This window comes from Rhinatrema bivittatum, chromosome 2 (assembly GCF_901001135.1).
Source record: "Rhinatrema bivittatum chromosome 2, aRhiBiv1.1, whole genome shotgun sequence".
Classification (NCBI taxonomy): domain Eukaryota; kingdom Metazoa; phylum Chordata; class Amphibia; order Gymnophiona; family Rhinatrematidae; genus Rhinatrema; species Rhinatrema bivittatum.
In genome coordinates, this window is record NC_042616.1 from 320,188,789 (window position 1) to 320,210,277 (window position 21,489).

Consider the following 21,489-nt stretch of genomic DNA (forward strand, 5'->3'; position numbering starts at 1 on the left):
AACTTTTGCATTGCGAGAAGTCGCCAGGAGGTCTAGGAATGGGGGACCCCAGTGAACCAGAATCAGCTGAAATGCCTCATCTGACAAAGCCCATTCTCCTGGGTCCAGACTCTCCCTGCTAAGAAAGCCTGCTCTTACATTGTCTTTTCCTGCTATGTGTGAGGCTGAGATCATCTGGAGATGCACTTCTGGCCCTTCCATAAGCTGATCTATTTCATGCAACACCTGCTGGCTCTTGGTTCCTCCCTGCTGATTGATGTAAGCCTCAGTAATTGCATTGTCCGACATAATCCAGACCGATCAACCATGCAGCCTGTAGCTGAACTGCAAACATGCTAACTGGACCATCCTGGCTTCCAGTCGATTAATGTTCCAGAGAGAATCTTCTGCACTCCAGCACCCTTGAGCCATTAGCTCCTGACAGTGAGCTTCCCAACCAAGGAGGCTCACATCTGTTGTCAGTACTATCCAGTCCAGTGGTGCTAGGGAAACTGCCTTCCCTAGATGATCCACCTGCAGTCACCACTGCAGTTGGAAGGAGACTGCCATCAACTGGAGGAGCCAAATTGAATAGTCCTGAGAATGCAGGATCTACCGAGACAGCAGGGCATGCATATATGCCCTTGCACACAGGATCACTTCCAGAGTCACCACGATTAAGCCAAGTACTTGCAGGTAGGACCATATGGTCAGGTTCAGAGTATTCAATAACAGACGGAGCTGTGTCATCAATTTTTGAATGTGCGCTTCCAGCAGAAAAGCTTTGCCCTGCTTCATGTTGAACTGAACCCCAAGGTATTCCAATGACTGAGCAGGCTGAAGACTACTCTTGGCCAGATTCACCACCCACCTGAGCTCCTGCAACAGGGAGATAACCTTGCGAGTCACTCTGCAATTCTCTTCCAGCGACTTTACTTGAATCAGCCAATCGTCCAAATACGGTTGTACGAGGATCCCATCTTTTCTCAATTCTGCCGCCACTACCACCATTACCTTGGAAAAGGTCCTTAGAGTGGTGACCAAACCAAAGGGCAGGGTCCAAAACTGATAATGGCGTCCCAGAACTGCGAACCGCAGAAAGCGTTGATGCTCTAGTTGGAGGGAAATATGAAGGTATGCCTTGGACAGATCCAAAGAGGTCAGAAATTTCCCCAGCTGTATGGCCATTATTACCAAGTGCAATGTTTCCATGTGAAAATGCGTCACACGCAGATGATGGTTGACACCTTTGAGATCCAGGATAGGACAAAAGGAGCCCTCCTTCTTTGGTAAAATGAAATAAATGGAATATCGACCTGTATTTTCTTGAGACGTGGGAACTGGAACCACCACCCTCAGACTGAGGAGCCTTGCCAATGTAATTTCCACTGCCTGCTTCTTCTATGTCACCTCCAGGACCCATTGATCCAATGTGATCTTGACCCACCTCTGATAGAAGAGAGAGAGGCATTCCCCTATCTCCTGTTCCCGAGGGTGGATCAGCAAACTTTCATTGGGAGGGTCAGTAGGTTCCACTATCCGAATCTGTGCTGCTTCTTGGCTGTCAGTAATGAAAGGACTGAGACCTACCAAAAGGTTGAGTTATCTCAAGGGTTGTTCCTTTCTAGGGACAAAAACACCTGGATCCTCTAGTATGACCTCTCATGTTAAAAGAGCGTGGCATTTGCTTCTTATCCTCTGGCAAATGAGGAACCAGAGTTTCGCCTCACTTACTGGCCAGTTTTTCCAACTTGCTCCCAAATAATAGCGAGCCTTTAAAGGGCAATTCGGTAAGATTACCTTTGGAGGCTGTGTCAGCTGACCAATTTTGCAACCATAGTTGATACCTGGTCACTACCACCGAAGCCATACCTCTGGCCGAGGAATGGACCAAATCGCAACCTGCATTTGCCAAAAAGGCAGTAGCAGGTTCCATAACTGCTCCTGAATTCACCCTAGAATCATCAACTTCCTGAGAGAGAAGCAGACAAGAATGTGTCACAAGAGCACAACAGGAAGCTATCTGTACTGCTTCAAAGGCTTGCTTAAGGATAAACTCGATCCCTCTATCATGCACATCCTTCAAGGCCACTCCTCCCTCCACAGGGATAGTTGTCCACTTAGAGATGGCACAGACCAGAACATCCACTTTGGGAAGACGTAAATTCTCTCTCACAGTTGGATACAGGGCATACAGACCTTCCAATGTCTGACCCCCTTTGGAATTTGCCTCTGGGGCATTTCATTCAAGATCAATAAACTCCTGAATGGCATCTATAACAGGAAAAATACAAGAGGCTTTACGAAAGGAAACCAAAATGGGATTCTTCTTCGGCTCCGACATGGAATCTGCCCCAGGTACTCTGAGCATCTTCAAGATCTGGGAAATCAGGGACAGCAGTTCATCTCTATGAAAGAACCATAACATGGTCCAATATGGTTCCAGTCCCAGAGGAATTTCCCCATCTTCCAGGGAATTAGGATCAGTGCCAGGAATACCTGCAGTGAACCGAGGTGTGCCCTGGCACTTAACCATAGGACTGGAAGAGGATGGAGCCACCGATTGAGAGTTTGACTTGACAGGAATGGGCAAAGCGGAGGACTGCACCTGAAGAAAGGCCTGTAAACCCTGAAAAAACTCCACCAAAGAAAAAGCAGCTGGATCCAGGCCAAAACCCAGAAGGAACTAGAGCGGGGCCCACTGCCATCACCTGTGGATGAGCCAGTCATGGGAGTACCAAAAATGGCATACCTCCAGACAAAGTCATAACCAGATAATTATGTATGCGAGAATCCAGGCTTAGCAAAATCAGAGGAAGACAGCTCTCCCTGAATGTCAGAACAGCGCTGACACATGTCAGAAGAAAAGTCAGGCTAAGCCCGCATATGACAGGCAACACAGAGAGAAAGGCACTTAGGCTTCTTGTTTACTGGCGCCATCAGCGACGGTGAATGTGCGTCAAAATGGTTCAAGCTTAAAAATGTATACACACAAAAATTAGGCACCCCAAATGTAAGCGCCACAAAAACACATACACAACTTGTGCCCCAAAGCTTATTACCATGCTGAAAACGTGTGCACGCAAAAGACACACCCAAAACTGAGTGCATAACGCGTGCACAATGCCGACACACTGCGCACACCGATGTCTTGTAGAGGGCAATAAAGCATGCACAGAAGCACCCAAAAACTCCATCGCGACCTACCACATGGCACGCAGGCAAAATGCCTAACTGCGGGGCCTAGCCCACCATGGCTGCTCAACCCGCCAGGCTGCCCGGTTGCCCTAACCCCAATGGAAGCAGTAATGAATATCGGAATAGCGCACCGAGCATAGAGACCGGATGAAGTCCTAAAAACCCCTCTAACCGTCTCTGTTTGTGAAGGTAAAATTTCTTCTTCTCTTTTTTTTTTAGAAACCTTACCTGAGCTCAGCTCTTACCGGCTGAGTACAGAGACGGTCTCCGGCTGCGGGGGGAGAGGGTATCTGCCATCACCGTCACACTCAACTTCCTGCATCCGCTGCTTTTAAGCTGTATAATCAGCTAAGTCCACGCCGGGAAACCCAGCTACCGGACCAAGGCACACATCTGAGGGACCACGGAAATCACCTCAGGAATTCTCAACAGGGGGGAGGGACCATCTAGTATCACCACAGGAGAGCGGGACTTTTTGTTCTGAATTTAAAATTCTCCTTCCAAAATCATAGGGAGATGCACGTTCACCATCTGCTGGAGATGGAGAATACTGGTAGAATGGGGTCATTGCAGAAGTATATATACCGTGACCTCAGATTGCTGCTTCTCCATCTGCTGGCAGGGGAGCATAACCCACTGGTCCTGAGTCCATCTGTCTACAGGCTAGGAAATGACTTCATTAACACAGAAAATGCTGTGATACCACATATCAATGACATTTCACTGTTCAAAAGCAAAAGTTAGAACTAATACTTTCAGCTGCTTCTAAAATGCACAGATACCTGTTTTAACCCTCAAATTATTTAGCAGTGCTTTCCAACATACAGCAACTCGTCAAGCAAATTACCACCTGATGATTTCAAGGCGCAGAATATGAAACAGAGAAGACATATACAGTAACCCCAAAAGACAAGGACATGCAACATGACAGATTCAACTCTGCAAAGACAGACCCTGCAATACTTTGAACATAGGCAGAAGATCTTGATCTAGGCACTAAAAGGAATCAATGTTACAGCGCATATATAGGCCTAACAGAGAGAGACTTGAAGAGGGAGTGAAAAAGCACTGTGTAAAAACTGAAACAAGGGTCACATACATAAACAAGACAGGGGAAAACAGTGTGAGGTAAAGCAGCATGTCAGATAGAGACAGACACCGCATAAAACGACACAGACATTGCTACTGCTACTATTTAACTACTAGACATACACAGTGCTCCAGGATGGACAATGACAGACATATGCAGGAAAATATTCATAGCATGGATCAGATGATCCCTTGGGCCCAGGTACCCATTTGCTCCTTCACTAACCAATGGAGCACTCTGGTTCCCTCTGTCAGCCTGCCTAATTCTGGGAGGCAGGGTGCCCCATTTTGACTCCTAGATCAACATGATGTAGACAGGTTTCTAAACACCTGCAAAATGTCCAATAACAAGAATACATTTATTAATGGCCAGTAGGGATGTGAATCGTTTTCCATATCGTCTTAACGATAGAAATCGTGTGGCAGGGCAAGAAAATCGTCTTAGGCACGATTTTTTAGTTAAAAATCGTTAAAAATCGTTTTTTCCGATTAGTGCGCACTAACGGGAGTTAGTGCGCACTAACTGGGAGTTAGTGCGCACTAACTGAAAATGATACAATTTGACACTTTTCAGGTCAGTTAAGGTCAGTTTAGGAATGAATATGTATTCCTATTGGCTGCCCTCTTATTTATTCATGTTACCAAGTTTCCTACTGACAGTATATGGGGGATGGGAAATGGAAACAGTTGGTAGCTTGACAAAACAAGTAATGTGATCAGTCAATGTGACTAGAACTTGTGCCCTAACCCTGATACCAGGGGTATTGTGATCTTCCTGCACACAGTGCCCTATCCCTATTAATACCAGGAGTGTTGTGATCTTCCTGCACACAGTGCCCTATCCCTAATACCAGGGGTGTTGTGATCTTCCTGCACACAGTGCCCTATTCCTGATACTGGGGGTGTTGTGATCTTCCTGCACACAGTGCCCTATTCCTGATACCGGGGGTGTTGTGATCTTCTTGCACACATCCCGATATCAGGGATAGGGCACTGCATGCAGGAAGATCACAACACTCCTGGTATTAATAGGGATAGGGCACTGCATGCAGGAAGATCACAACACTCCTGGTATTAATAGGGATAGGGCACTGCATGCAGGAAAATCACAACACCCCTGGTATCAGGGATAGGGCACTGTGTGCAGGAAGATCACAATACCCCGGAGGAGTGAGGGTCAGGCAGCTCCCCCCTGTCTGTGAAGCCAGCCTCTCACTAGTAATGCAGGGAGGGAGCTGTCTCAGACTTCACCATCCTCCCCCCCCCCCCCTTACCCACACACCATTCACTAGCTGGGACATGGGGGAAGTCAGGAGTGAGGGTCAGGCAGCTCCCCCCTGTCTGTGAAGCCAGCCTCTCACTAGTAATGCAGGGAGGGAGCTGTCTCAGACTTCACCATCCACCCCCCCCCCCCCTCACCCACACACCATTCACTAGCTGGGACATGGGGGAAGTCAGGAGTGAGGGACAGGCAGCTCCCCCCTGTCTGTGAAGCCAGCCTCTCACTAGTAATGCAGGGAGGGAGCTGTCTCAGACTTCACCATCCTCCCCCCCCCCCTCACCCACACACCATTCACTAGCTGGGACATGGGGGAAGTCAGGAGTGAGGGTCAGGCAGCTCCCCCCTGTCTGTGAAGCCAGCCTCTCACTAGTAATGCAGGGAGGGAGCTGTCTCAGACTTCACCATCCTCCCCCCCCCCCTCACCCACACACCATTCACTAGCTGGGACATGGGGGAAGTCAGGAGTGAGGGTCAGGCAGCTCCCCCCTGTCTGCGAAGCCAGCCTCTCACTAGTAATGCAGGGAGGGAGCTGTCTCAGACTTCACCATCCTCCCCCCCCCCCTCACCCACACACCATTCACTAGCTGGGACATGGGGGAAGTCAGGAGTGAGGGTCAGGCAGCTCCCCCCTGTCTGTGAAGCCAGCCTCTCACTAGTAATGCAGGGAGGGAGCTGTCTCAGACTTCACCATCCACCCCCCCCCTCACCCACACACCATTCACTAGCTGGGACATGGGGGAAGTCAGGAGTGAGGGACAGGCAGCTCCCCCCTGTCTGTGAAGCCAGCCTCTCACTAGTAATGCAGGGAGGGAGCTGTCTCAGACTTCACCATCCTCCCCCCCCCCCTCACCCACACACCATTCACTAGCTGGGACATGGGGGAAGTCAGGAGTGAGGGTCAGGCAGCTCCCCCCTGTCTGTGAAGCCAGCCTCTCACTAGTAATGCAGGGAGGGAGCTGTCTCAGACTTCACCATCCTCCCCCCCCCCCTCACCCACACACCATTCACTAGCTGGGACATGGGGGAAGTCAGGAGTGAGGGTCAGGCAGCTCCCCCCTGTCTGCGAAGCCAGCCTCTCACTAGTAATGCAGGGAGGGAGCTGTCTCAGACTTCACCATCCTCCCCCCCCCTCACCCACACACCATTCACTAGCTGGGACATGGGGGAAGTCAGGAGTGAGGGTCAGGCAGCTCCCCCCTGTCTGTGAAGCCAGCCTCTCACTAGTAATGCAGGGAGGGAGCTGTCTCAGACTTCACCATCCTCCCCCCCCCCCCTCACCCACACACCATTCACTAGCTGGGACATGGGGGAAGTCAGGAGTGAGGGGCAGGCAGCTCCCCCCTGTCTGTGAAGCCAGCCTCTCACTAGTAATGCAGGGAGGGAGCTGTCTCAGACTTCACCATCCTCCCCCCCCCCTCACCCACACACCATTCACTAGCTGGGACATGGGGGAAGTCAGGAGTGAGGGTCAGGCAGCTCCCCCCTGTCTGTGAAGCCAGCCTCTCACTAGTAATGCAGGGAGGGAGCTGTCTCAGACTGGTATCAGGGTTAGGGCACTGTGTGCAGGAAGATCACAACACTCCTGGTATTAATAGGGATAGGGCACTGTAAGAGATGACTGTAGTAGATTGAATAAAGATCTGATGTTTCTGCTCTCCTCACGCCAAACAAAAACAACACACAAGCAGAGAAGCCCTTCTTACAAAGCTGAGCTAGTGAGTTAAGTAGGAGGAAAAGTAAACATACTGGTGCCAGTGTGGCTACTTAAAAAATACACTTACCAACAATCAATTACATATATTTGAACTGTGTACAGTTCCAGCCAGGACCACCTTTCTAAAATGCACAGTGATTGGCAAATTCAACATGCACTAGCATTTCAGGTGCCTGCTAACAAAAATAATAAACAAACAAGTTCTAGTCACGTGAGTGCTGATCATTACATTACTTTTTTTGTCAAGCTTCCAACTGTTTCCATTTCACATCCCCCCAACCATATTGGTAACATCAATAGATAAGAGCACAGCCAGCCAATAGGAATACATACATACATATTCATTCCTAAGTGACCTTTACTGACCTGGGAAGTGTGAACACTTTGTTTCATTTTCTGTGGGTGTTCGTTAGTTTCCAGTTCCATTTCCCATCCCCCCAACCATCACCTCAGTGGTAACCTTGGTAATATCAATAGATAAGAGGGCAGCCAGCCAATAGGAACACATATTCATTCCTAACTGACCTTCAGTGACCTGGAAAGTGTTTATTTGTATCATTTTCAGTTAGTGCGCACTAAATCGAGTTAGTGCGCACTAACGGGGAGTTAGTGCGCACTAACGGGGAGTTAGTGCGCACTAACACGATTTAACGATTTTTAACGATAAATCGTTAGAATTTCTATTGTATCATGTTCTATAACGATTTAAGACGATATAAACATTATCGGACGATAATTTTAATCGTTGAAAAACGATTCACATCCCTAATGGCCAGACTGCACCAATAGCAAAGCAAGATGTTAACTAAAAAACATACCTCATTCACCCTCTATCAGCACACACTTGACTCATCAGCAATGTAGTAGACTCTCCCCTTCACAAATAAGACATGCCAGACATGCCAGAGTGGGATCAAGAATCCATGAAGAGGATTCCTTCTTCATACCAGCACTGATCCAAGAGAAATATTAGCCACTGGTTGTCTAGCAATGGACCTGGGGAGCAGCAGCAACAGGCTTGTGTCAATCTCAGTCAATCAACAAGATCACCTGCTACCTACTTATTTATACTGTGTCCAGCACCATTACTAGGGTTCTGACTTTCAAGGTGTTATAGGGTTTAGGCCTGCTTTTGTTTCTTAGAAACCACAGAAAGCATACTGTGCTCTTTCAGTATTATAAACATCAGGATCATGAAAAAGGGCATGAAAAGAGTGATACCACTTACCATTTGGGTGACACATGTGGTGCTTGGTTGATATGTGGCATTGTAGCCTCCTTGAATACAGGCATGCATCCATGTTGAAAACAAGGTGAACAAGAGGTTTGCAGGATCTTCTGGGCTCCATGACACTTTGCAAGGAAATGTGTATGCTGACTGTGTTACATAAGGATGAATACAGAAGTGGAATGGATGAATGGGTGGCTAATAGCGTGAGTGCTGGGGGTGTAGGGTAGGGATGTGTAGAGGAAAAATATTTGGTTTAGTTCACTCATTTTTTTCGTCGGCATCTAAATTCGTTTTCTTAGTTTAAATCTATTTATTTATTTATTTATTTATTTATTTATTTATTTATTTAGGTTTTTTTTTTAAATATGAAAAACAATTGTTTGTTTCATTCATTTTTTAATTATTTTTTTAAATTTTATATTTATGCATTTTAAACAATATAGAGAGCAATATCAGCTTGTCAATGAATAGGTACAATTATTACATTTAACAAAATCATTACATATAGGCTGGTCTTTATAGAATCTTACAAAGGAAATATAATAAATAAGCAATTTTGTTGTTCAGCCTTATATTTAAGGTATTGCCCCTGTTATAAAGCAATTGGGGATCCAAGACGCATAACAATTGGGCAAGTACAAGAAAAATAAATTTAATTAGAAGGAAAGTAACATACATTATACATTTCCCTGATTAGGATACAGTCTTGACAGGTAATCTTGCATCAAGAAATTTACGCAACTCAAGCCGTTCTAAGAACACAAACCTTTCATTTTGATGTTTACTACACATTTACTAGGATAGTAAATTGTAATATGAGCCCCTAAGTTTTTCAATTCTTGACTCATTTGGAGAAAATTTCTCCTTCGCGCTTGTGTAGCTCTTGTTATGTCTGGAAAAGTCCAAATTTTTTGGCCTAAATACAACTTTTCTTTGTTTTTAAGAGACAATTTTAATATTTTGTCTCTATCTGCTACATGTACAAATGTTACACATAGAGTTCCCCGATGATCATCTTGCTCAGACATGGTTTGTTCCAGGAAAGCAGTAATATTGCTCAGATCGTTCTGTTGCAAATCATTTTTTTATTCCCTTCATTTTCTTTTTTTTCCTGATAACACAAAGAAAATCTTTGCTATTGGGGGAATCTCTTCCAAAGTTAATATTACATTTTCCATCAGATATTTCTTGTATTGCTCATATGGAGATATGAGCTTCACACTTGGAAAATTAAGAATTCTTAAATTGTTATATCTTATTTGATTTTCCATAGTCTCAATTTTCCTGCTGTTTGCTAGCTCTCCTTGGATCAGTCCAGCCATCACTTTCTCCACCTGGCAAACCCAATTTTCAAGGCCAGATAATTTCTCATTATGTGTACTTACTATCAGATATATCTGTAGCACATGATTCTGTGTGTCTACCACAGTTGTATTTAAATTCAGAATAATTGCTTTTAAATCCATTAAAGTGGACCATACATTTTCCAAAGTTATGCTATGTGTCTGCAATTCGCTCGAGTTTGCGGGTACACTCACTGTTCCTTGCAGACGGCGTTCCTGCCTCAGCACTGAGGCCACCACTCGGACATTCTGCTCCTCCGGTGTCGAGGTTAGAGGGGTTCCACCATTCCCATTGCCATCCCTTCTAACCTTCGGTCTTGCACCTTCTTCCTCCGGGTTTCCCCCGATGGGGTCAGTGACCTCCAGATGCTCCGGTCGACCAGTCATGCCCAAATCCGGGGTCTATGCAAGGTGAGGCGGCAGAGGCATCACGGGAGCCCGGGGACTCAATGAGGTGTTAAAATCCAGTGGCATCTGTGCTTGCTCCACACCCATGCCGACATCTGGTAATTCTCCCGGGATTCTAGCGCTACTCAAGAGAGAAGAAGGTCCCGATGGTTAGCTGAGAAGAGGTAGGAGCTGTTGTAGTCAGAGTCTCTACTCTGATTCTCCCCTTCCTCTTGGTGTGTGGCATTTTTTTGGGGGGAAATTCAATCGAGCTCAGGAGCACTCCTCTCTCGCAGCTTTCTAGTCAGATGCTATCTTTCATCCATTTTTTTAATTTTACATTGACTTCAATGGGGGAAACAATCAATAGTCCCCATTGACTTCACTGAAAAATAAAAAACTTGCATGAGCTCAAGCCCACGATGGTGCCAGGTAGAAGCTGAGTCCTGATGCTGAAGTCTAGCCCCAGGCCCATGCCACATTCTGGCACCCAGCCAAGGATGAGTTCCATCACCGAGGCCAGAGGCTATGCCTAGGCCTAAGCTCAGGCTCAGGCCTAATGCCAAGGCCCAGATGAGGCCAGCTCTGATCACAGAGGCCTGGGTCTGAGACCTAGGCCCAAACCCTGGCAAGAGGTTGGAGCCTAAGCAAGGCTAGTTCCCATTGCTGATGCCTGGGATTGAGGTCTAGGCCCAGATCTGATGCTGGGGCCAGGATGAGGCCAGTACTAGAGTCCCAGGACCAGGCTTTCTGCTGTCTTCTTTTCAGTGGAAAGAATGCCCCACATTGAGGTCACTGTGATGCCTTCCTTCTGAGCAGAAGGAATCTTATTGATGTATATATTTAATTGGTTATGCAACAAAATGGCGCAATTCACTCATGTGCAAGGCACTGCAGTTACCTCATAAAGGAAAGTCCTTCCACCAAATGGCATAATTTGAAAAGGAAAGAGGAAGAAAGACAATGGCCAAAGGCCTGGGTCTAGGCATCCAGGCCTGGGGCTGGGTCTAAGCCTCAGATCTGGCCTGGATCTAGGCCTCATGGCTGGGATGCAGCAATGTTACCTGGCCTTGACTATGCCCTGGTGTTATTCCTCTGTGATGGGCCCAGACCTTGACAATGGGACCTAGACTCAGCTAGGCCCTAGTTTTGGTCCTGGACCTGAGCTTAGGCCTTGGACCCAGGTTTCAGTGACAGAAACCAGCTTCTGGCCAGGCCCCAATGATGGGACTAAGCTAAGGCCTGGTCCTGCCAGAGGTTTGTTTTCGTAATAGGGTGCACTATTTGTTAATAGGGCCCAATATTTCCTAAAAATGAAAAATTCACAAATTTTTTGTTGTAGGGCAAAAAAATATAGATCACTTGAAAGACAACAAAATGGGCTAATTTGTCACATTTTTCATTTTCGTTTCAAACAAATTCATATCCCTAATGTAGGGTAGGTGATGCAGTGCAAGGATGCAGAATAATGTTTGTGTGGCTGTGAAAAGGTGTTTCACATTTTTGCACATTTTGACCTTGACTGTGAGCAATTCTTCTTAGTACTCTAAATTTTGCTACAGCATTTGTGGTTTTATGACTATAATAAGTAGGTTTTCATATTTGCTTAAATGCTATTTATCTGATTTATTCTGATGGAAAGAGTGAAAAGCAATGTTTCAGAGAATGCAAATGAGAAGGTGTAGGGACTGAAGTCTGTGCATGAATTTTCAGTTTCTCATCCTTTATGTACACAGTGATATTCCACCCCATGCATGCTCAGGGTAGTTTTGTCACCTAATTCCATATCTTCCTGGTGTTAGGAAGTGACTTTATATATCAGAAAAGGAATAATGGCGCTTATACATAAAGAAGTAAAAGTGTTAATGTACTCTGCAGCTCACAGTGGGGTGGGTACAATTTCCTTCATTATATGGTCATTTGCATCCAGTTTTCCTCCATCTGGACACCTGAATAGGTTTACCTCCAGATGTGAATTGCAAAATGTATTTGCTGGCTAAAAATACTATTTGCCTCTGGATGATTCCAGTGGCAAATTGGATGAATCAGCCCCATAGTAGGATGGAAAAAACAAACACGGTTTAAACTGTATTATGTATAGAATCTCTCTGCAAATCATATTTGCATTAAAGAAATATCATATCAGGCTAGCATGGAATAGTATGGCATGAATCTAGATCAATATTCACTGACCGTTCGAGTTTTGGAATGCTGTAATGTTTTAATGCAAGGTAACATTGCTGAACTACTTATCACCCATTGCCAGATCAATCTAGTGATGTCAGAACCTGTGTAGGCCACATCAGAGTTGGCAGTGGCCAAATCAATAAGGCAACTGAAAATCTGTAATTTGCATGCTCAAGCGAGTGCTGGAACTAGAAGAAAATGCCCTGGTGGATCCTTCTATCATGCAGGATAAGAAAAAAAAAGGCAATTCTCTTGTGTAACATATTCTTTCTTCTTATATTGCATACAGGGTTGATATATCCTTTGTATGATAATTAGCATTTCATACATGATGCAAATGAGGTTGTATCTGGATATGTAGATTATATAATTTTTAGTATGTTTTCTGTCTTTCAGAGAGATATTGGGCCCAATACCATTCTCTTTTTAGTGAATGTCCCCCAGAAAGTCAGCCTTCCTGGATGCTACAGGATGGGAGGATAGTTTAGGCTGGTGTAGTTGCCTCTTTTATTGTAAGTTACAGAAGTATTACTGTTTGTTTCGATCTTAACTGAGGAGATGTTGCAGAGATACTTTGGAAATATTCTTTGAAACTGATGATTCAGAAGACCTGAAGCAAATCACTGTGAAAATGGATGATATATAACAGAAAAAATTGTTAAACTAAAAAGTAACAAATCATCAGGACCAGAAGGTATTCACTCCAGAGTTCTGAAAGAACTCATTATGAAATTGTAGACCTCTTACTAGAATTCTGTAATCTATTATTAAAAACAGTCACAGTACCTAAAGATTGGCAAGTGACCAATATGCCAATTTTTAAAAAGGGTTTAGGCATGGTCTGAGAAACTGTGGCTTAGTAAGTCCAATGTAAGGGCTGGGCAAAGTTTTAGAAGCATGGATAATTGTAGAGCTAACATGGACTTAGCAAAGGGAAGTCTTGCCTTACCAAGCTACTAGATTTTTTTGAAGGTCTTAATAAACATGTAGATAAGAGTGAGCCAGTGTATCAGGATTTTTAGAAGCATTTGAAAAAGTTCCACATGAGCAATTCCTCGGGAAGTTAAAAAGTCATGGGACAGAAGGTGATGTGCTATTGTGTATGGTAACCGGTTAAAAGAGAGGAAAAAGCTAGGACTAAATGGTCAGTTTTCCGACTGAAGAAAGGTAAATAATGACATACCTCAGGATCTCTACTGGGATTAGTTCTGTTTAGCATATTCATAAATGATCTGGAAAAGGAAGCACTGAATGAGGAGATCAAATTTGCAGATTATACATAATCTGCAAAGGATCTGGAAAAGGATCTTGGGAGACAAATGGAGCTGGCAATCTAAATGGCAGATTAAATTGTATATGGTCAAGAGCAAAGCAATGCACATGGGGGAAAAACCATAGAAACCCCCCCCCCCCAATTCTGGGGGTTCTGTATTAGGAGTAACCACCCAGGGCAAGGATCTTGGAATTTTTATGGACAATATTTTGAAGTCATCAGCTTAGTGTGCAATGTTGGTCAAAAAAAGTAAATAGAATCTTAGGAATCATTCAGAAAGGAATGAAAGAAAAAGAAAATATTATAATATTTCTGTATCGACCCATGGCGTGACCATTCCATGAGTATTCTATGCAGTTTTTGTCACCCCCATCTCAAAAAATATGAAGCAGAATTAGAAAAGATACATAAAATGGCAACAAAATGATAAAGGGGCTGCATGGCTCCCTTATGAAGAAGGGCGGGTTAGGTGTCTCCAGTTTGCAGAAAACAACTGAAAGGGAATATGATGCAAGTTTATAAAATCATGAAAGGGGAGAACAGATAAATTGGGAACAGCTATTTACCCTTTTCAATAGCACCAAGACTAGTGACACTCCATGAAACTAACAGGTAGCAGATTTAAAAGAAATAGTAGAAAATATGTTTCAGTCAACACACAATCAAGCTGTGGAATCTGTTGCCAGAGGACAAGGTCAAGGCATTTACCATAAATGGGTTAAAATGAGATTTGGATAAGTTCTTGAAGAAAAATAACATAAACCATTCTTAGCCAGGGAACTTTGGAAAAGCTACCACATATCTCTAGGAATGAGAAAAAAAAATGGCTCTACTCTTTGGGACCTGCCGAGTAACTTGTAATCTGGATTGGTCACTGGTCAGACAAAGGGTGATAGGTTGAATGGACCTTTGGTCTAACTCAGCGTGGTATATCTTATGTACCCATCTGAATATGTTGTAAAGCTTTCAGCTATGAGGAGGGTGAGGCGTTATGTGCTTCCCCTATCACAGTGTCACCTTAAATAAAAATCACCTAGTAACAACAAACACTACTCCCTACAGTGAAGCTATCGCAAGACACTAGGGCCTGAATTCACTAGGTGCTACAACCCAAGAAAGAGATCTAGGCGTCATAGTGGATAACACATTGAAATCGTAGGTACAGTGTGCTGTGGCAGTCAAAAAAGCAAACAGAATGTTGGGAATTATTAGAAAGGGAATGATGAAAAAAACGGAAAATGTCATAATGCCTCTGTATCGCTCCATGGTGAGACCGCACCTTGAATACTATGTACAATTCTGGTCCCCAAATCTAAAAAAAAATATAATTGTGATGGATCAGGTACAGAGAAGGGCCTTCAAAATGATAAGGGGAATGGAATAGCTCCCCTATGAGGAAAGACTAAAGAGGTTAGGACTTTTCAGCATGGAGAAGAGATGGCTGAGGGGGGATATGATAGAGGTGTTTAAAATCATGAGAGGTCTAGAACGGGTAGATGTGAATCGGTTATTTACGCTTTCGGATAATAGAAAGACTAGGGGGCACTCCATGAAGTTAGCATGTAGCACATTTAAAACTAATCAGAGAAAGTTCTTTTTCACTCAATGCAAAATTAAACTCTGGAATTTGTTGCCAGAGAATGTGGTTAGTGCAGTTAGTATAGCTGTGTTTAAAAAAGGATTGGATAAGTTCTTGGAGGAGAAGTCCATTACCTGCTATTAATTGAGTCGACTTAGAAAATAGCCACTGCTATTACTAGCAATGGTAACATGGAATAGACTTAGTTTTTGGGCACTTGCCAGGTTCTTATGGCCTGGATTGGCCACTGTTGGAAACAGGATGCTGGGCTTGATGGACCCTTGGTCTGACCCAGTATGGCATGTTCTTATATTCTTATATCTTATATTGACCTTGAAGACTGTACCTGGTGGCTATATGTTCAGTGTGGCAAATTTCTGAGCTGCAGGCCTTTTCTTAATGGGGACCCATTCCTTTGGGTGACTCCGGAGGCTTTACAGATGTGTACTGTGCCATCCTTCTTGTCCAAGGTAGTCTTGGACATTCATTTGAATCAGTCCGTTTCCTTACCTTCTCTGGATAAGGTTACAGATGTGGAGGAGTATTGCCTCTGGTACTCGGATGTCAAGAGACTTATTGTGTGGTATCTGGGGGTTTCTGAACCTTTTTGGAAGATGGATCGCCTGTTTGTTCTCCTTGGCAGGAGTATGCAGGGCGCTCCGTCTTTGAGGGCTACCGTAGCTTGCTGGATTAAGGAGGTAGTCATGGTCATGCATGTAGATTCTGAAAAGCCCCTGCCTACACAGTTTCTGGTTCATTCCACTAGGGCTCAAGCAGTGTCATGGGTGGATGTTAGATGGTTGTCTCCCGTTGATATCTGCAGAGCTGCGACGTAGTCCTCCTTATGTATTTTTTCTAGGTTTTATTGTCTGGATCTGCAAGCCCCGGAGGACTCAGCCTTTGCACATGTGGAGTTGACTGGACTGCAGGTAGTCTCCCACCCTGTTCGGGTGTAGCTTTGGTACATCCCATTGGTCATGAGTCCATCTATCTACACACTAGGAAATGGAGAAATTACTTACCTGATAATTTCATTTTTTTGGTGTAGAGAGATGGTCTCAGCTTTCTGCGCTCAGCTGCCACATGAGTATGTCAGTAGTCCTCCTGTGGAGATACGGATCCCAAGGGCTTACTGGTAAGTGTTCATCCAGGCCCTAGCTTGGGTGCCTAGAATCTTATGTGAATTTAGTGTTTCTTGTTGGTTGAATATTGTTATGCCCCTGTTTTTAATCCATGTTTTAATCAAGATTTTAACTATACTGTCCACAGTTGTTTTTGAAGAGAATACTGGCAGGCTGGGGTCACTTCAGGGTTATATATACTGTGATGTCAGATTGCTCTGTCTCCATCTGCTGGCAGGGGAGCATAAACCCACTGGTCCTGAGTCCATCTGTCTACACTAAGGAAAACAAAATTATCGGGTAAGTAATTTCTCCATTTTTATCTGCCTTTTTGAATATATCCATTGTCTTATGTGGAGGTGTTCAGGTCAGTTGCAGCAACAGTGCATCACTTTAGATTTTCAAAATTACACATGTTTTAATTGGAGAAGTACCTGCAGAACATGCAGGTGCAATAATCTAAGTAAAACTAGTTCAAGGTTTTGTCCTCTTGGTACAGACCTTGCAGGTTAAAAGCACTTGTGGAGTTTGCACCAATGTGGGCAGTTTAATAATTGCCCCCATACTGTTTATCTTGTACTTTTTCATGCAACGTCTCTTCATGTAATATTATGTACAAACATTATAGCAGAAGCCTAAATAATGGCAACATTACTTAATTTTAGTTCATGTTTTTGGCAGCATGGTGTAACATTTTGTCAGAATGATGGGGTTGTGATGTGCTGTTTTGAAATCTGTAAAAAAAAAAAGAGATGGTTTATATACCATCTATCAAGTACTATAAATGTACAAATAAATGCCTTTTATATGATTTACTCCCTCTCATAGATCTTTATTTTCCTTTTTTACAGCCATACCAGAACTAGAGGAATAGTAAAAGGACTGTTAGAGTAGATGACAACCGTCAGTAATACAAAGTACCCTTTACAGGAACATATGGATCACCATCCTAGAAAAACTATTTGAGACCTTATAAATAATTTCAGCATGTTTAACAAACTAAAAAATGCTTATGGTTTCACATTGTCCATCTGTTCATCTGTCTTATCAGTCAATCTATCTGTGCAAATGATGGCAGGGGCTTGGAGTAGAATTAAGCAGGCAGGCAAAGTGAAGCCATAGAGGCTGGAGAAGTGGGGCTTTAGATAGGGGGTTTCAAGCTCCATCCGTAGAAGAGAAAATGTAGAAGCCAAACAGTAGGAGAGTGGACGGTGGGGATTCCCAAGCCCTGCCAGATGAAAACATGGAGAAACCGCTCAGGAGCCAGAGTGCTTGGTGGAGTTCCCCTCACATCTATCTGCAGAAAAGATAGAGGAACCTGGCAGCTGTGTTCTTATGGCCATTCTGCTGACACTCCTGCTGCTCACATGGATGACTCTCTCTCTGGTTGATCTCATTACAAGAGTAGGCAGAGATGAGATGAGAGCATGGTGGAAAAGGAAGGAAAAGAGAGAGAAGGGGAGGAGGAACAGGATGAAGAGTAGGGGGGCATAGGTAAAGTAAGTGGCAAGGAAAGAGAGCTGGGGGCAGGGACAGTACTATGATTAGGCAGGTTGAGGTGGTAGGATTTTGGGGTAGCAAAAAGTGCACCCCAAACTCTCCTGCCACGGCCGCCTCACCCTGAGTCCAGATCCAACACCAGCAGTGCGTTTTTTATGACATGCCCACGGGGTTTCCCAACCCCTGCAGGCAGGAAGAAAGGAACCGTGGTGGTGCGGTTTTAATTATTTGCCCATGGGGATCTCACTCCTCTCAGGGGCAGAAGAAAAAAAGCACGGTGGTGAGATCTTGATCACATGCCTGTAGGGTTTCCACTTCCCATAGTTGGGAGGAAGAACTTGGTGAAGATGAGGAGTACATGAGGCGAGGCAAAGGGAAGGGGAGATGAGGGAATGTGAGAACTTCTCACGCACCCCTTCCTTTTCCCTTTCCTCCGCTTCCTTCTTAGTGAGAAGTGAGACGAGGGGAGGGTTGGAAAGGGAAGGGGATCTGAGCTAAGAGAAAGGAAGGGAGGTTTGTGAATGAGGGGAGGTGTGATAGAAAGGGAAGGGAGAATGAGAGAGAAAAGTATAAGGGGAAGGAAGTAGTTAGTGGGGCATGAGAGGATGGGAAGGGAGGAGAGGGAAGGAAAGGGTTGAGGGAAGGCAAAGGGCCGAGGGAAGGGATTAGTGAAGCAATTGAGAGGAGGGAAGGAAAGGGGATGTATGAGTGAGAAGGAAGGAGGAAAGGGAATAAAAGGGGTTGTAGAGGTGGAAGAGGAGCGTGAGGAAAAAAGTAGGAAATATAGGGTGAAAAATATGTATGTGGGGATTGTGTGAGTAGGAAAGAGGGCAAGGCTAGTGGACCAGGCAGCTACACAGAGTGTCACATTTTGGGGGGCAGCACAGCAGTAGCAGAACTGTGATGATTGCTACTCCTTGTTCTTCTCACCCTCATAGACCCAGGAGATGAAGTTATGATGTGTGGTATTATGTGGGTGAGAAGAAGGAAAGGGCAATCATGGAGGCCAGAAAGCAGGAGCAGCATTCACTTGTGTGGCCAAAAGAAAGGAGGAGCAGCATAGGCATATACCCCAAGAGAAAAGAATAATAGTCCTGCCAGCTGCATGGGCTGAAGGGGAGGCTTATGCAGTTTGTGCATTATAGAAGGGGAGAAAAATGTGTATGAGCCCTTGAAAGTGTGTAAGTGAGTGAGCATGTGTGTGTGGAATGAACATGCGCATTAGTGTATGTACATGAAAGAGAGAGAGGACAATATGTGCAGCTCCATTCCTCAACTAATCTACTACAATTTCAGGGTAACTGGAAATCAAAAGTTTCCAGGTATGAAGAATGGGGACTTTTTAATTCATATTAGTTGTAATTATTGGGTGTTATTTGATGTGTCTGCTCTTTTTAAATATTTTATTGAAGTTTAGGTATTTTTAAAACATTTTAAATTATTGAATGTTCTATTTGTCAGGTGTTTTGAAATGTTTTCTTTTTTAGCATGTTTTTACTATTATGATTGATGTTTTATATTTTTTGACTGTATTGTTTGGGTTTTTTTAGGATAGTGATGTTTCTGTTTTTCCACTGTTGCACTATGTACAGAGACTGGCTTGTTGCATTTTCCAGTTTAGTTTTTGTCTGCATGTTTCTATTTGTACTTTATGGTTTTTTTTAATTTGGTGAGAATCTGTATTCTGCATGTGTGACCAAGGTGAGATATTCGCTAATGTGTAGCTCGTGTGTTGGAGTCTTTATTAGCCTGACTTGTTCTGTTTTCCTAATAGGTATAGTGTATTTTAGGGCCTAATGTACTTTTTGCAGTGTTGCTTTGCATAGTGCTGGCAATTAGTGAGGTTTTGGTATGGGAGGTTTACTATATTGTAATATGTAATTCAGTTTATTTATGGCTTTCTGATGGCCAAACGCATATAAAACTTTACAAAACACTAATACTATGGATTTTATGTTTGGTAGCACAGCAGTACATGTTGATATAACATACATATTATAAGTGATGTTTTTACATTAGAAGATTGTACTTTTGTCTTTTTCATGTAAAATGTTATTATAAATGCATTAATTTTGTATGGGGTGGCAGAGCTAGTAGGGGGTTCAAGAATCTAAGGCTCATCTAAGGCACCTAATAACCTTGCTCTGGCCCTGAGAGTGTGTCACACACCACGCTCAGAACCATTCCTTTCACCCATCTCCTACTTGCCATGGAGCAAATGCTGGGGGAATAACCTTTTGGAGAGGAGTAGTAGCCTAGGGGTCAGAGCAATGGGCCCTGAACCAGGGAAGCCAGGACTCAATTCCCACTCAGGGATTACTAAAGGCAAATTACCTCTCCCCCTGGCAAAAATAAATGTGGTGAATAACATTTTCTGGTGGACGTGAGGATGGCCTGGTAACTTGCCTGCCTGGTGCGAAGGTGGCGGACCTCACCCATCATTTAGATAGGATTATAGACAGTGCTGGGGAGGAGCCAGCTGTCATGGTACATGTGGGCACCAATGACTTAGGAAAATGTGGGAGAGAGTTCTGGAAGCCAAATTTAGGATTTTAGATAGAAAGCTGAAATCCAGAACTACTAGGGTGGCATTCTCTGAAATCCTTCCTGTTCCACATGCAGGTTCCCAGAGGAAGGCAGAGCTCCAGAATTTCAATGTGTGGATGAGACGATGGTGCAGGGAAGAGGGATTCAGTTTTGTAAGGAACTGGGAAAACATTTGGGGAAGAGGGAGACTTTTCCGAAAGGATGGGGTCCACCTTAACCAGAGTAGAACCAAGCTGCTAGCACTAACTTTTAAAAAGGAGTTAGAGCAGCTTTTAAAACTAGAACAAGGGGGAAAGCCGAAAGTCACTCAGCAGTGAATGGTTCGGAGGAATGTATCCTTGAAGGATACTAATGAAACAGGAGAGTTAGGGCATCCCAACAGAGAGGTTCCAATAAAAGCAAACATTGTAAAATAAAATAAAAATTGTAAAATAAAAATAAAATAAAAACATCAACCTAATAAATGAAGGTTGACCGACGTGCCGCAAATGCGCAGTAGAGAGCAGCTCTACTGTGCATGTGCGGGCGAGCACGTCGGTCTTAGGCAGCGTCAGGAAAAAAAAAACATGGCGGCGGCGGGTGGCAGCGGCGGCGGCAGCGGGCGGCGGTGGTAGCGGCAGCGGGTGGCGGTGGCGGCAGCGGGCAGCGGCGGTAGCGGGTGGTGGTGGCGGCGGCAGCGGGCAGCGGCGGCGGTAGCGGGCGGCGGTGGCGGTGGTGGCGGCGGCAGCGGGCGGCTGCGGTAGCGGTGGCGGTAGCGGGCGGCGGCGGTAGCGGTGGCGGCGAGCGGCGGCGTCAGCGGGCGGCGGCCAGTAGCAAGGGAAGGAGGGGAGAGAGAGAGAGGGAGGGACGGACTGAGTGAGAGGGAGGGAGGGAGTGGGAGGGACGGAGAGAGGGAGTGGGAGGGAGTGACTGAGTGAGAGGGAGGGACTGAGTGGGAGGGAGGGTGGGGAGGGACTGAGTGAGAGGGAGGGAGGGAGGGATTGAGTGAGGGGGAGGGACTGAATGAGAGGGAGGGACTGAGTGAGAGGGAGGGAGGAGTGGGTGAGTGTGTGGGAGGGA